A 16,771-nucleotide genomic window follows, 5' to 3' on the forward strand; every position below is an offset into this window, starting at 1 on the left:
CTCTGTAGAGGACCTAATAGAAATCTTCAAACAAGAAGAAGACATGGCAGCCGAAAATAACAACAATGCCAACAATGCAAGGAAGGTGCTGGGTGACTTTATTGCACCTACTCCCGACTTCTATGGGAGAAGCATCTCTATCCCTACCATTGAAGCAAACAACTTTGAGCTTAAGCCTCAATTAGTTTCTCTGATGCAACAGAATTGCAAGTTCCATGGACTTCCATTGGAAGATCCTCATCAGTTTTTAGCTGAGTTCTTGCAAATCTGTGACACTGTCAAGACTAATGGGGTTGACCCTGAGGTCTACAGACTTATGCTATTCCCTTTTGCTGTAAGAGACAGAGCTAGGATATGGTTGGACTCACAACCTAAAGAAAGCTTGAACTCTTGGGAAAAGCTAGTCAATGCCTTCTTGGCAAAGTTCTTTCTACCTCAAAAATTGAGTAAGCTTAGAGTGGAAGTCCAAACCTTCAGACAGAAGGAAGGTGAATCCCTCTATGAAGCTTGGGAAAGATACAAACAATTGATCAGAAAGTGCCCTTCTGACATGCTTTCTGAATGGAGCATCATAGGTATCTTCTATGATGGTCTGTCTGAACTGTCCAAGATGTCTTTGGATAGCTCTGCTGGAGGATCTCTTCATCTGAAGAAGACGCCTGCAGAAGCTCAAGAACTAATTGAAATGGTTGCAAATAACCAATTCATGTACACTTCTGAAAGGAATCCTGTGAACAATGGGACAAATCAGAAGAAAGGAGTTCTTGAGATTGATACTCTGAATGCCATATTGGCTCAGAACAAAATATTGACTCAACAAGTCAATATGATTTCTCAAAGTCTGTCTGGAATGCAAGCTACACCAGGCAGTACTAAGGACGCTTCATCTGAAGAAGAAGCTTATGATCCTGAGAACCCTTCAATGGAAGAGGTAAATTACATGGGAGAACCCTATGGAAACACCTATAATCCTTCATGGAGGAATCATCCAAATCTCTCATGGAAGGATCAACAGAGACCTCAACAAGGTTTCAACAACAATAATGGTGGAAGAAACAGGTTTAGCAATGGCAAGCCTTTTCCATCACCTTCTCAGCAACAGACAGAGAATTCTAAGCAGAGCCACTCTGACTTAGCAACCATGGTCTCTGATCTAATCAAAACCACTCAAAGTTTCATGACTGAAACAAGGTCCTCCATTAGAAACTTGGAGGCACAAGTGGGACAGCTGAGCAAGAAAATTACTGAACTCCCTCCTAGTACTCTTCCAAGCAATACAGAAGAGAATCCAAAAGGAGAATGCAAGGCCAATACCATGACCCACATGGCGAAACTTGGAGAGGAGGAAGAGGCAGAGATCACCACTGAGGAAGACCTCAATGGACGTCCACTGGCCTCCAATGAGTTCCCTAATGAGGAATAATGGGAATCTGGGGCTCACACAGAGACTATAGAGATTCCATTGGATTTACTTCTGCCATTCATGAGCTCTGATGAGTATTCTTCCTCTGAAGAGGATGAGTATGTCACTAAAGAGCAAGTTGCTAAATACCTTGGAGCAATCATGAAGCTAAATGACAAGTTATTTGGTAATGAGACTTGGGAGGATGAACCCCCTTTGCTCACCAAAGAATTGAATAACTTGTCTAGGCAGAAATTACCTCAAAAGCGTCAAGATCCTGGGAAGTTTTCAATACCTTGTACCATAGGCACCATGACCTTTAAGAAGGCTCTGTGTGACCTAGGGTCAAGTATAAACCTCATGCCTCTCTCTGTAATGGAGAAGCTAGGGATCTTTGAGGTACAAGCTGCAAGAATCTCACTAGAGATGGCAGACAATTCAAGAAAACAAGCTTATGGGCTTGTAGAGGATGTTCTGGTAAAGATTGAAGACCATTACATCCCTGCTGATTTCATAGTCCTAGAGACTGGGAAGTGCATGGATGAATCCATCATCCTTGCTGACCCTTCCTAGCCACAGCAAAGGCTGTGATTAATGTGGACAGAAGAGAATTGATCATTCAAGTGAATGAAGAATCCTTTATGTTTAAGGCTCAAGGATATCCCTCTGTCACCATGGAGAGGAAGCATGAAGAGCTTCTCTCAAAACAGAGTCAAACAGAGCCCCCACAGTCAAACTCTAAGTTTGGTGTTGGGAGACCACAACCAAATTCTAAGTTCGGTGTTGAACCCCTACATTCAAACTCTAAGTTTGGTGTTGGGAGGTTTCAACATTGCTCTGAGTATCTGTGAGGCTCCATGAGAGCCCACTGTCAAGCTACTAACATTAAAGAAGTGCTTGTTGGGAGGCAACCCAATGTTATATTTATCTAATTTTCCTTTGTTATTTTATGTTTTCTATAGGTTGATGATCATGGGAAGTCACAAAATCAATTAAAAAAAGCAAAAACAGAATGAAAAACAGAAAGAAAAATAGCACACCCTGGAGGAAGACCTTGCTGGCGTTTAAACGCCAGTAAGGGCAGCAAATGGGCGTTTAACGCCCAGTCTGGCACCATTCTGGGCGTTTAACGCCAGAAAGGGGTACCAGACTGGCGTTAAACGCCAGGAAAGGGCAAGAAGCTGGTGTTAAACGCCAGAAATGGGCACCAGCCCGGCGTTTAACGCCAGAATTGGCATAAAGAGCATTTTTGCTTGCCACTTGGTGCAAGGATGACTTTTCCTTGACACTTCAGGATCTGTGGACCCCACAGGATCCCCACCTACCCCACCACTCTCTCTCTTCTTCACCCACTCACCAATCACCTCAACACCTCTTCCCCAAAAACCCTTCACCTATCAAATCCCATCTTTCTCTTCACCACTCACATCCATCCTTCATAAAACCCCACCTACCTCACCATTCAAATTCAAACCACTTTCTCTCCCAAACCCACCCTCACATAGCCGAACCTTACCCCTCTCTCCACTCCTATATAAACCCATCTTTACCACTTCATATTCACATAACCTAAACACTACTTCTCTCCCTTTGGCCAAACCACAAAGCCATCTCCATCTCCTCTATTTCTTCTTCTTCTACTCTCTTCTTTCTTCTTTTGCTCGAGGACGAGCAAACCTTTTAAGTTTGGTGTGGTAAAAGCATTGCTTTTTGTTTTTCCATAACCATTTATGGCATCCAAGGCCGGAGAAACCTCTAGAAAGAGAAAAGGGAAGGCAAAAGCTTCCACCTCCGATTCATGGGAGATGGAGAGATTCATCTCAAGGGTGCATCAAGACCACTTCTATGAAGTTGTGGCCATGAAGAAGGTGATCCCCGAGGTCCCTTTCAAACTCAAAAAGAGTGAATATCCAGAGATACGACATGAGATTCGAAGAAGAGGTTGGAAAGTTCTTACCAACCCCATTCAACAAGTCAGAATCTTAATGGTTCAAGAGTGCTATGCCAATACATGGATTACCAAGAGCCATGATCAAAGTGTGAACCCGAACCCAAAAATTGGCTTACAATGGTTCGGGGGAAATGCTTAGATTTTAGTCCGGAAAAAGTAAGGTTGGCATTCAACTTGCCCATGATGCAAGGAGATGAACACCCTTACACTAGAAGGGTCAACTTTGATCAAAGGTTGGACCAAGTCCTCATAGACATTTGTGAAGAGGGCGCTCAATGGAAGAGAGATTCAAGAGGGAAGCCAGTTCAACTGAGAAGGCACGACCTCAAGCCTGTGGCTAGGGGATGGTTGGAGTTTATCCAACGCTCAATCATTCAGTTGGAGCCTTTCCTCATCTCATTTGTCACCTCTGTTATTCAGTTGGAGTTGACATAGAGGGAGACATCCTCATTGATGAGGACAAGCCCATCACTAAGAAAAGGATGGAGCAAACAAGAGATCCCACTCATCATGAAATCCCTGAGATGCCTCAAGGGATGCACTTTCCTCCACAAAAATATTGGGAGCAAATCAACACTTCCCTAGGAGAATTGAGTTCCAACATGGGACAACTAAGGGTGGAGCACCAAGAGCATTCCATCCTCCTCCATGAAATTAGAGAAGATCAAAGAATCATGAGAGAGGAGCAACAAAGGCAAGGAAGAGACATTGAGGAGCTCAAGCACTCCATAAGATCTTCAAGAGGAAGAACAAGCCGCCATCACTAAGGTGGACCCGTTCTTTAATCTCCTTGTTCCTTATTTTCCTGTTTTTCGAATTTTCATGCTTATGTTTATCTATGTTTGTGTCTTGTGATCATTAGTATCTTAGTGTCTATGCCTTAAAGTTATGAATGTCCTATGAATCCATCACCTTTCTTGAATGAAAAATGTTCTTAATTGAAAAAGAGAAGAATTGCATGAATTTTGAATTTTATAACAGATTAATTATATTGATGTGGTGGCAATACTTTTGTTTTCTGAATGTATGCTTGAACAGTGCATATGTCTTTTGAATTTGTTGTTCATGAATGTTGGCTCTTGAAAGAATGATGAAAAAGGAGACATGCTACTGAGGATCTGAAAAATCATAAAAATGATTCTTGAAGCAAGAAAAAGCAGTGAATACAAAAAAAAGGAGAAAAACGAAAAAAAAAGAGAGAGAAAAAGAATAAAGTTGTGATCCAAGGCAAAAAGAGTGTGCTTAAGAACCCTGGACACCTCTAATTGGGGACTCTAGCAAAGCTGAGTCACAATCTGAAAAGGTTCACCCAGTTATGTGTCTGTGGCATGTATGTATCCGGTGGTAATACTGGAAGACAGAGTGCTTTGGGCCACGGCCAAGACTCATAAAGTAGCTGTGTTCAAGAATCATCATACTTAACTAGGAGAATCAATAACACTATCTGGATTCTGAGTTCCTATAGAAGCCAATCATTCTGAATTTCAAAGGATAGAGTGAGATGCCAAAACTGTTCAGAGGAAAAAAGCTAAAAGCCCCGCTCATCTAATTAATACTGATCTTCATAGATGTTTTTGGAATTCATTGCATATTCTCTTCTTTTTATCTTATTTGATTTTCAGTTGCTTGGGGACAAGCAACAATTTAAGTTTGGTGTTGTGATGAGCGGATAATTTATACTCTTTTTGGCATTGTTTTTAGTATGTTTTTAGTATGTTTTAGTTAGTTTTTATTATATTTTTATTAGTTTTTAGTTAAAATTCACTTTTCTGGACTTTACTATGAGTTTGTGTGTTTTTCTGTGATTTCAGGTATTTTCTGCTTGAAATTGAGGGACCTGAGCAAAAATCTGATTCAGAGGCTGAAAAGGACTGTAGATGCTGTTGGATTCTGACCTCCCTGCACTCGAAGTGGATTTTCTAGAGCTACAGAAACCCAATTGGCGCGATCTCAACGGCGTTGGAAAGTAGACATCCTGGGCTTTCCAGCAATTTATAATAGTCCATACTTTGCCCGATATTTGATGGCCCAACCTGGCGTTCCAAATCAGCTCAAAACTGCCCGGCGTTAAACGCCGGAACTGGCACAAGAATGGGAGTTAAACGCCCAAACTAGCACAAAAGCTGGCGTTTAACTCCAAGAAAAGCCTCTACACATGAAAGCTTCAATGCTCAACCCAAGCACACACCAAGTGGGCCCGGAAGTGGATTTTTATGTCATTTACTCATCTTTGTAAACCCTAGGCTACTAGTTCTCTAAAAATAGGACCTTTTGCTATTGTATTTTCATCTTTTGATCACTTTACATCTTAGATCAGATCTTGGTTCTTCTGGTTCCCTCTCTGGGGCCGAAGCCAATGATCACTATTATCACTTATGTATTTTCAACGGTGGAGTTTCTACACACCATAGACTAAGGTGTGGAGCTCTGCTGTATCTCGAGTATTAATGCAATTACTATTGTTCTTCTATTCAATTCAGCTTATTCTTGTTCTAAGATATTCATTTGCATCCAAGAACATGATGAATGTGATGATTATGTGACACTCATCATCATTCTCACTTATGAACGAGTGCCTGACAACCACTTCTGTTCTACAAGCAAACAAGGCTTGAATGTTTATCTCTTGGATCCCTTGATCGGAATCTTTGTGGTATAAGCTAGAATTGATGGCGGCATTCAAGAGAATCCGGAAGGTCTAAACCTTGTCTGTGGTATTCTGAGTACGATTCAATGATTGAATGACTGTGACGAGCTTCAAACCCCTGAAGGCTGGGCGTTAGTGACAGATGCAAAAGAATCAATGGATTCTATTCCAACCTGATTGAGAACCAAAAGATGATTAGCGGTGCCGTGACAGGGTGCGTTGAACATTTTCACTGAGAGGACGGGATTGTAGCCACTGACAACGGTGATGCCCAACATACAGCTTGCCATGGAAAGGAGTAAGAAGGATTGGATGAAGACAGTAGGAAAGCAGAGAGATGGAAGGGACAAAGCATCTCCATACGCTTATCTGAAGTTCTCACCAATGAATTACATAAGTATCTCTATCTTTATGCCTTATTCGTATATCATCCATAACCATTTGAATCTGCCTGACTAAGATTTACTAGGTGACCATAGCTTGCTTCATACCAACAATCTCCGTGGGATTGACCCTTACTCGCGTAAGGTTTATTACTTGGATGACCCAATACACTTACTGGTTGGTTGTGTGAAGTTGTGATAAAGTGTTGAGATTGCAATTGAGCGTACTATGTTGATGGCGTCATTGATAATCACAATTTTGTGCACCACTACGGCAGCTTCAACTAAGGAGATGTGAGCTAGAGACAACAGAGAAAATGTAGAGAGAGAGAGAGACTTTGCACAAGTGAGGAGGAAGGGTTTCACGTTTGAATTTCTCCCAATTTTACCATTAGATTTACTAGCAAAAATTTCCACTAGTAAAGTGTCTAAGTATTACATTTTACTAATCCGTTATACCGGCGGAATATACTGACGAAAAATATGTCGATAAATTTAGCGCTAGTAAAATAAGATTTCACGCCACTAGTTACCGTCTGATTTAGTGGCGGAATAAAAAATCCGACGGTAATCAATTTTAGAAACAAAATTTTGCTCGTATCCGAATAAAAACCACCGTTGAATCCACAGGTATTAGCCGTCACTAAATCTGACGGTAAATCTGACGATACTCAGCAATTTTCTGATAACGGATAATTTGCTAGATTTTGTTGAACCATGTCCTAGGAGCCTTTTAAACTATAAATTGTAATTTGTAGCTTTGCAAATAATACGAGAACTAGATAGAACAAAATCATGTAGTAGGTGCATTAAGACTATTTCAAAAATAGCACAATTAATAAATTTCACCCTTTTGATAAAGCATTAGAGAGATGACTTTTAGGTTCGGCATTTTTAGATAAGGGTGTATATAGACCAAATCGGGTCGGGTTAAGCTAGTATTGACCGTATTCTAATATTACACCGAGTCTATTTTTAATATGTCATCTACTTGATACCAAATGAAAATGGCAAACTTGAACTAGATAAAATGTGCTTTTCAGATTCCGAGTTTTAAACACGCTTAGTTTTAGGCATTTGGTAAGGGTTAAGTTTTCATAGTGTTTGTTGAAATTTGAATTTTTTGGAAAAGACAATGAATATGGTTGTTAAAGTTGCAATATGTTGAGAGATTAGCATTGAGTGATTATTATTTAAGGTTCATTTTAAGATAACAATATTTGGCAATTGGTGACAATTCGTGTTGGTATGTTAACATAACTACTATTATATATGCTACCTAATTAAATTCTTAAAAAATAGATTATTGTTTATTTAATTTTTTATGTCTAAATTTTTTATTTAATAATCATTATGAAATGATCTTAATTTATTTCATTTGAACTACAATCATCTATTATTATCGAAAGATTTCGAAGATTGATGAGATTGAGTGGTGATTTCCAAAACAAATTAAGTATAAGATTTAAGGATTTATGGAATCCAGGATGAAGGATTGTTATGGAGCATTTTCTATTTGGAGAGTTTATAAACGTGAGTTGTTCGCGGTTTGGAGGGGATTGGAACTTGCGTGGGAATGTGGATTCAACTCAGTTTCACTATAAGAAAAATGCTGAAATCCATCGGATTTATTGGTAAAAAACGAACATAATCCGCCGGTAATAAGATTATCATCAAATTTGCTGTTGGATTAAACCTGATAGTATAAATCTCGCCGATAATTGTTTAACGTCGGATTTTGTTATCCGCTGATAACTTGCAATGGATTTAGCGGTAGAATTTGATTTTTATGCTATGAATATCTGACGTCAGTTATCGGCGAATTTTTTTTTACAGTAATTTTAGCGCCAAACTATTTTATTGCTGCATTTTTACCGTCGAATTTTTTCTCAGTAAATCTGATGGTAAGTTGATTTTTTTGTTAATTTTTTTATGAAATTAGTGTCCAAATTCTAAATTTTTTATTCAAATTTATTTTTTGCAAAATTAGTAGTTAAATTCTAAACAATAGAATATGTTAAATTAAATATCAAGCATACAAATGAAATGAAAAGTCAAATAACAGAGAATATAATACAATCAAATAGTATAAAATAAAACCCTAGAAACTAAAGATCCTAATAGATGTCGTCCTCGTCCTGTTGGTCCTGCTAAGGCGGCGGCCTAGGTGGTGATGATATGTGTGCCCCTCCAGTAGGGTCGCCGCTGCCACTGGTGTAAACCTCAGGTAATTAATAAATAGTTAAATGATAAATTAATTATTATTTAAAGAAATTAGAAAATTAAATTTTATAGTTTAATAGAGTAGAAATAATTAAAATATAAATTTTGGCACTAATTTCAAAGGTTTTGGCCTAAAATCGGGTCAACAGGCCAAACGATTAAATTAGACCCAAACTGGGACAAAGGTCTAACATATAAAAGCCAACCTCAGCCTTCTTCTTCCCCATAACATCATGAAACACGCTGATGGAGGGAAAATGGGAGTAAAGAAACTCCAAACCCTAGCTCAAACTTCAATCTCACATATCTTTCAATACGGAACTCCGATTGACGAGCCATTAGCGGCCACGTATTCGTCTTAAAATTCTCTACAAAACCCACTAAACAATTTGGTAAGAAAATTACATCTTCTTACCTAGTTCTCACCATATCAGTTCTGAAATCTTAGGTTTTGGATATTGAAAAATTAAATAATTTTGATGGTTTAGGTAAACTCTAGCAGCGAATAATCGCTGGATTTTTGCCTGTTTGACTCATGGATAAGGTAAAGAACCTCTAACCCTTGTGAAATTGTTAAATTGGCAAACTCTATATTGTTTTTAGTGATGTTTGTGTGGAATTAGATTGTGTATATGTGAACTAGAACCAAATTATGAAGTTGGAAGCTTGAGTTTGAGCTTGGAGGCTGAGTTTTCTGATTGTACGTTTGGAACCTTGGGTATTGGTGAAATGGACATAATTAAGGTGCTTCGACATTAGGGACGAATCCGCCAAGGTATGGTTTTAGTTTCTCGTAGATAATATATAATATTGTATGAAAACTTAGGTTAGATGACCATAGGATAAGCTTAAATGTGTTGAATTGTGGAGCTTGATAGATTATATGTACCTATGAGTGTGATGAGTAGTGTGGCTGAAGTGTATATATAAAGTTGATGCATGATATGTATGACGGAGTTAATGTGTGTGTGTGTGTGTGTGTGTGTGTGTGTGTGTGTGTGTGTGTGAATGGTATTGAAAATTGTTGATAATAATGATGTAATATGAGTCTTGATGATGGTTGGTGAGGTAGTGATGCAGAATGTGTATGATGATGAGAATTATGAGTTTGAGCAATGAATGTGGAGATGCAGTGCTATGAATTATTAATGAATTATGTTGTTGTTGGTTATTAATTGTGTGGGGTGGAAATTGATAAAATTGTGTATTGGGAGGTTGTGGAGGAATGAAATGGTTAGTGTTCATACCCTGGGTCGAACTATATAATTTGGATTAGACGAAGACAAAAGTGACCGACCTCTTGTAAAGGTTGGCTCGTTCTGACCTCTTCTTAAAGAGGTCGGCTAAATAGCCATAGAGGCCCAAGTAGGCCTAAACGGAAGGACGCAGCCCACTCCAAAGGCGGCTGGCCTAAAAGATAAGATGGCTTCACTCAAAGATAAGATAGGATAACTAACTTATCTTAAGAAAGGTCACTCCACACTACTATAAATACACTGGAGCACCCAGGTATAACTCATGCTCTGATTCTACACAATATCCTGCCTAATGCACGTGCTAAATTAATCATCGGAGTCTCTTGCAGGTACCACTGGTGCACAGAATTGTGATTCACACTTTTCACAACTCCGGTGCCACTAACTAGCAAGTGCACTGGGTCGTCCAAGTAATACCTTACGTGAGTAAGGGTCGATCCCACGGAGATTGTCGGCTTGTGGTAATCTATGGTTATCTTGTAAACCTTAGTCAGGAGATTAATAATGAAAAGAGTTTTGTTTGTAAAAAGCAAAAGAACATGAAATGAATAGTACTTGTGATGTAGTAATGGAGAATAGGTTGAGGTTTTGGAGATGCTCTGTCTTCTGAATCTCTACTTTCCTTCCGTTATCTTCTTCACGCACGCAAGGTTCCTTCCATGGCAAGCTGTATGTTGGTGAATCACTGTTGTCAATGGCTACTGATGAGCGGATATTTTATACGCTTTTTGGGAGTAATTTCATGTAGATTTTAGTGTGTTTTAGTTAGTTTTTAGTATATTTTTATTAGTTTTTAGGCAAAATTCATATTTCTGGACTTTACTATAAGTTTGTGTGTTTTTCTGTGATTTCAGGTATTTTCTGGCTGAAATTGAGGGAGCTGAGCAAAAATCTGATTTAGGCTGAAAAAGGACTGCTGATGCTATTGGATTCTGACCTCCCTGCACTTGGAATGGATTTTTTGGAGCTACAGGAGTCCAATTGGTGCGCTCTCAATTGGGTTGGACAGTAGACATCCAGGGCTTTCCAGCAATATATAATAGTTCATACTTTTCACGGTGATTCCCTACATACAGCTTGCCATGGAAGGAGCCTTGCATATATGAAAGTGAGAAAGCATTATGTTGCGGGAATTCAGAAGACAAAGCATCTCCAAAACTCCAACATATTCTCCATTACTGCATAATAAGTATTATTTAATCCATGCTCTCTTGTTTATTTGCAAGTCAATTGATAACTATAATTGGTATCCTGACTAAGATTAATAAGATAACCATAGCTTGCTTCAAGCCAACAATCTCCATGGGATTCGACCCTTACTCACGTAAGGTATTACTTGGACGACCCAGTGCACTAGCTGGTTAGTTGTGCGGATTGCAAAAAGTCTGATTGTAATTTCGTGCACCAAGTTTTTGGCACTGTTGCCGGAGATTGTTTGAGTTTGAACAACTGACGGTAAATCTTATTGCTTAGATTAGGAAAAATTAGTCTTTTTGGTTTAGAGTCACTAGAATTGCATCTTTTATTACCCCTTTTAAAATTTTTTTCAAAAATATTATTTTTCTTTATTAATTTTTAATTTTTTTGTGAGTTTAGTGTCATGTTTTAAGTTTGGTGTCAATTGCATGCTTTTCTTTGTCTTTCAATTTTCGAATTGCATGTTCTTTATTTTTCCTTGATCTTCAAATTGTTCTTGTCAATTTTTCTTGTTTGATCTTTGGTTTGTCTTATTTTGTGTCTTTTCTTGTTTTTCTTGTGGTTTTTCAAAATATTAGTTTTCAAAAAAAATTATTTTTAATTATTAAAAATACCTCTTTAAAATACGTTACATTTATAGCTCAATTGGTTAGAGCGTTGATTTATGTTTTTGGTAATTGGGTATCTTCTTTTCAAAAATTTTTCAAAAATATTTTTTCTTTGATTAAATCTTATGCCAAACTTTAAGTTTGGTGTTTTCTTGTTAATTTCTCTTTAGTTTTCGAAAATTTTAAATTGGTTTTCAAAAAATTTTAAGTTTGGTGTTCTTTCTTTTGTTCTTGTTGTTCTTGTGAATCTTCAAAGTGTTCTTGAGTCTTCTTTGTGTTTTGATCTTAAAATTTTTAAGTTTGGTGTTCCTTGGTGTTTTTCCTCCAAAATTTTCGAAAGCAAGGAATATTAGATCTAAAAATTTTAAGTCTCGTGTCTTTTGTGTGTTTTTCTCTTTCATCATAAAATTCAAAAATAAAAAAATTATCTTATCTAACTATTTTCAAGCAAATTTTTCGAAATTTTCTATAAAAATTCAGATTTCAATTTCAAAAATTTTCAAAATTTTATCCTTTTAAGATTTAAAAAAAAATTCACATCTTTTTCAAAAATATCCTAACCACTTTTTCTCTCCTCATTTTTTCGAAAATTTTTAAAATATTTTTTTAATTTTATTTTTATTTTTATTTTAGTTTTTATTTTATTTTATTTTATTTTATTATTTCAAAAATTACTTATATATAATAAAATAAATAAAATAAATCCACATCATCTTCCTTTCTCCATCATGGACCTAAGTGGAAATGAACAGTCCAGAAGGACTCTGGGGTCATATGCTAACCCCACTACTGCTTCATACGGGAGTAGTATCTGTATACCCTCGATCGGAGTCAGTAGCTTTGAGTTAAACCCTCAACTCATTATCATGGTGCAGCAAAGTTGCCAGTATTCCGATCTTTCATAGGAAGAACCTACAGAGTTTTTGGCACAGTTTTTACAAATTGCTGACACAGTACATGATAAGAATGTCTACAGATTGTTACTGTTTCCATTTGCTGTAAAAGACCAAGCTAAGAGGTGGTTAAATAACCAACCTAAGGACAGCATAAAGACATGGAAACAGCTGTCAGAAAAATTCCTGAATCACTATTTTCCTCCAAAACGGATGACACAGCTAAGGCTGAGCATCCAAGGCTTCAAACAAGGAGATAATGAATCCCTTTATGATGCCTGGGAGAGATACAGAGAGATGCTAAGAAAATGCTCTTCTGAAATATTTTCAGAGTGGGTGCAGTTAGACATCTTTTATTATAGGCTTACAGAGAAAGCTCAAATTTCTCTAGACCACTCATCTGGTGGATCTATACACATGAGAAAGACAATTGAAGAAACTCAAGAGCTCATTAATACAGTTGCTAGAAATTAGAATATGTACCTAAGCAGTGAACCTTCCATCAACAAGAAGCTAAAACAGTAACTGCTGAACTCAGTCCTACAGATCAAGCTACTGAATTCAAGAAGCAATTAAATTTTCTAACAAAACAGTTAGCCAAATTCAAGGAGATATTGCAAGAAACAAGAATGGCTAATATGAATATGGAAGTCTAGTTGAAGCAAACAGAATAGCAGTTATCAAAACAAAAAACAGAAGAGTGCCAAGCAGTTCAATTAAGAAGTGGGAAAATATTAAATACCTCACTTCAAGGCAGCAAGAAGCCAAGAAATGAACAAACTGCTACCCAAAATCCCTCTGAGGATAGTCAGAATCCAGAGAGGAATAATTCTGGCGCTCAAACTTCAGAAAAAGGGTGGAAAGCTGGCGATGAACGCCCAACCCATGCTCAGTCCTGGCATTCAACGCCAGAAACAGGCAAGGAATTGGCGTTGAACACCCAAAGGAAGCACAGTTCTGTCGTTCAGACGCCAAAAATAGGTAAGGAGTTGGCGTCTAACGCCACTCCAGCTTCCACTCCTGGCATTCAAACGCCAGTGGAAGATCAGACATATATAAGTGCTGATAGTAACCCCTCTAAAAAGCCTTCTCAACCCACATCTGTAGGTAATAAACCTGCAGCAGCTAAGGTTGAGGAATACAAAGCCAAAATGCCTTATCCTCGAAAACTCCACCAAGAGGAACAGGATAAGCAATTTTCCTGCTTTGTAGACTATCTCAGGACTCTTGAAATAAAGATTCCGTTTGCAGAGGCACTTGAGCATAAACCCTCTTATGCTAAGTTCATGAAAGAGATCTTAAGTCGTAAGAAGGATTGGAGAGAAACTGAAAAAGTTTACCTCACTGAAGAATGCAGTGCAGTCATTCTGAAAAGCTTACCAGAAAAGCTTAAAGATCCTGGAAGCTTTATGATACCATACACATTAGAAGGTACTTGTACCAAGCAAGCTCTATGTGATCTCGGGGCAAGTATCAACCTAATACCTGCATCCACTATCAGAAAGCTTGGTTTGACTGAAGAAGTCAAACCAACCCGGATATGTCTCTAACATGCTGATGGCTCCATTAAATACCCATCAGGTGTGATTGAAGACATGATTGTCAAGGTTGGGCCATTTGCCTTTCCCACTGACTTTGTGGTGCTGGAAATGGAGGAGCACAAGAGTGTAACTCTCATTCTAGGAAGATCTTTCCTAGCAACTGGACGAACCCTCATTGACATCCAAAAAGGGGAAGTGACCCTGCAAGTCAATGAGGACGAGTTTAAATTGAATGTTATCAAAGCTATGCAGCATCCAGGCACCCCAAATGACTGCATGAGCATTGATATTATTGACTCTTTGGTAAAAGAGGTCAATATGACTGAGAGTCTCGAATCAGAGCTAGATGATATCTTTAAAGATGCTCAGCCTGATCTGGAGGAACCAGAGAGAATAATAGAACCTCTGAAAATCCCTCAGGAAGAGGAGAAACCTCCCAAACCCGAGCTCAAACCATTACCACCATCCCTAAAATATGCATTTCTGGGAGAAGGTGATACCTCTCCTGTAATCATAAGCTCTACCTTAGAGCCACAGGAAGAGGAAGCACTAATTCAAGTGCTAAGGACACACAAGATAGCTCTTGGGTGGTCCATCAATGATCTTAAGGGCATTAGCCCTGCCAGATGCATGCACAAGATCCTATTGGAGGGTGACGCTAAGCCAGTGGTTCAACCACAAAGGCGGCTGAATCCAACCATGAAGGAGGTGGTGCAGAAGGAGGTCACTAAATTACTAGAGGCTGGGATTTTTTATCCCATTTCTGATAGCCCCTAGGTAAGCCTTGTCCAAGTCGTCCCTAAGAAGGGTGGTATGACAGTGGTTCATAATGAAAAAAAAATGAACTGATTCCTACAAGAACAGTTACAGGGTGGCGTATGTGTATTGATTACAGAAGGCTCAATACAGCTACTAGAAAGGATCATTTTTTTTACCATTCATAGACCAAATGCTAGAAAGACTAGCAGGCCATGAATACTACTGCTTCCTGGATGGATATTCAGGTTATAATCTAATTGCAGTAGATCCCCAGGATCAAGAGAAAATAGCATTCACATGTCCATCCGGAGTATTTATATACAGAAGGATGCCATTTGGTCTATGCAATGCACCTGCAACCTTTCAAAGGTGCATGCTCTCTATTTTCTCTGATATGGTGGAAAAATTTCTGGAAGTCTTCATGGATGACTTTTCAGTATTTGGAGACTCATTCAGCTCCTGTCTTGACCATCTAGCACTTGTTCTAAAGAGGTGCCAAGAGACTAACCTGGTTTTAAACTGGGAGAAATGTCACTTTATGGTGACTAAAGGAATTGTCCTTAGGCACAAAATTTCGAACAAGGGAATAGAGGTGGATCAAGCTAAGGTAGAGGTAATTGAAAAATTACCATCACCTGCCAATGTTAAGGCAATCATAAGCTTTCTGGGGCATGCAGGATTCTATAGGAGGTTTATAAAAGATTTTTCAAAAATCGCCAAACTTCTGAGTAATCTGCTAGCTGCTGACACGCCATATATCTTTGATAAGGAGTGTTTGCAGGCGTTTGAGACTCTAAAAGCTAAGCTGGTCACAGCACCAGTCATCTCTGCACCAGACTGGACATTACCATTTGAATTGATGTGTGATGCCAGTGACCATGCCATTGGTGCAGTGTTAGGACAAAGGCATGACAAGCTTCTGCACGTCATTTACTTTGTCGGTCGTGTTTTAAATGACGCACAGAAGAACTACACAACCACAGAAAAAGAGTTACTTGCAGTGGTTTACACCATTAACAAGTTCAGATCTTATTTAGTAGGATCAAAAGTGATTGTGTACATTGACCATGCTACTCTTAAATATCTACTCACAAAGCAGGATTCAAAACCCAGACTCATCAGATGGGTGTTGCTTTTGCAGGAGTTCGATATAGAAATAAGAGACAGAAAAGGGATAGAGAACCAAGTAGCAGATCATCAGTCCCGAATAGAACCAGTAGAAGGGACGTCCCTCCCTCTTACTGAGATCTCTGAAAACTTTCCGAATGAGCACCTCTTTGCTATCCAAGAAGTGCCATGGTTTGCAGACATTGCAAATTATAAGGTAGTGAGATTCATACCCAAAGAGTACAGTAGGCAGCAATCAAAGAAATTGATCACGGATGCAAAGTACTATCTTTGGGATGAATCATATCTCTTCAAGAGATGTGCAGACAGAGTAATCTGTAGATGTGTGCCTAAAGAAGAAGCACAGAAGATCCTCTGGCACTACCATGGATCACAGTATGGAGGACATTTTGGAAGTGAGCGAACAGCCACAAGATTCTCCAATATGGCTTCCACTGGCCTACTCTCTATAAAGACTCCCAAGTGTTTGTACTTAATTGTGACAGTTGCCAAAGATCTGGAAATCTACCTCACAGTTATGCCATGCCTCAACATGGAATCTTAGAAATTGAGTTATTTGATGTATGGGGTATTGATTTCATGGGGCCTTTCCCACCATCATACTCAAACACTTATATTCTGGTGGCAGTGGATTATGTATCCAAATGGGTGGAAGCTATTGCAACACCCACTAACGATACTAAGACAGTGCTGAAATTCCTCCAAAAACAAATTTTCAGCAGATTTGGTATCCCTAGAGTACTAATCAGTGATGGGGGCACTCATTTCTACAATAAACAGCTT

The 16,771-nt window shown here is 38.6% G+C and overlaps 1 non-coding gene across 1 annotated transcript; it reads right to left on the bottom strand.

Annotated features, from left to right (window-relative positions):
- Positions 1–448: 448 nt before the first annotated feature.
- On the bottom strand, positions 449–556 carry LOC112793949 (small nucleolar RNA R71). Its single transcript, XR_003198635.1, has one exon. It is a non-coding gene; the product is annotated as a small nucleolar RNA R71 (small nucleolar RNA).
- Positions 557–16,771: the final 16,215 nt, after the last annotated feature.

Source organism: Arachis hypogaea, chromosome 3 (assembly GCF_003086295.3).
Source record: "Arachis hypogaea cultivar Tifrunner chromosome 3, arahy.Tifrunner.gnm2.J5K5, whole genome shotgun sequence".
Taxonomy (NCBI): Eukaryota; Viridiplantae; Streptophyta; class Magnoliopsida; order Fabales; family Fabaceae; genus Arachis; species Arachis hypogaea.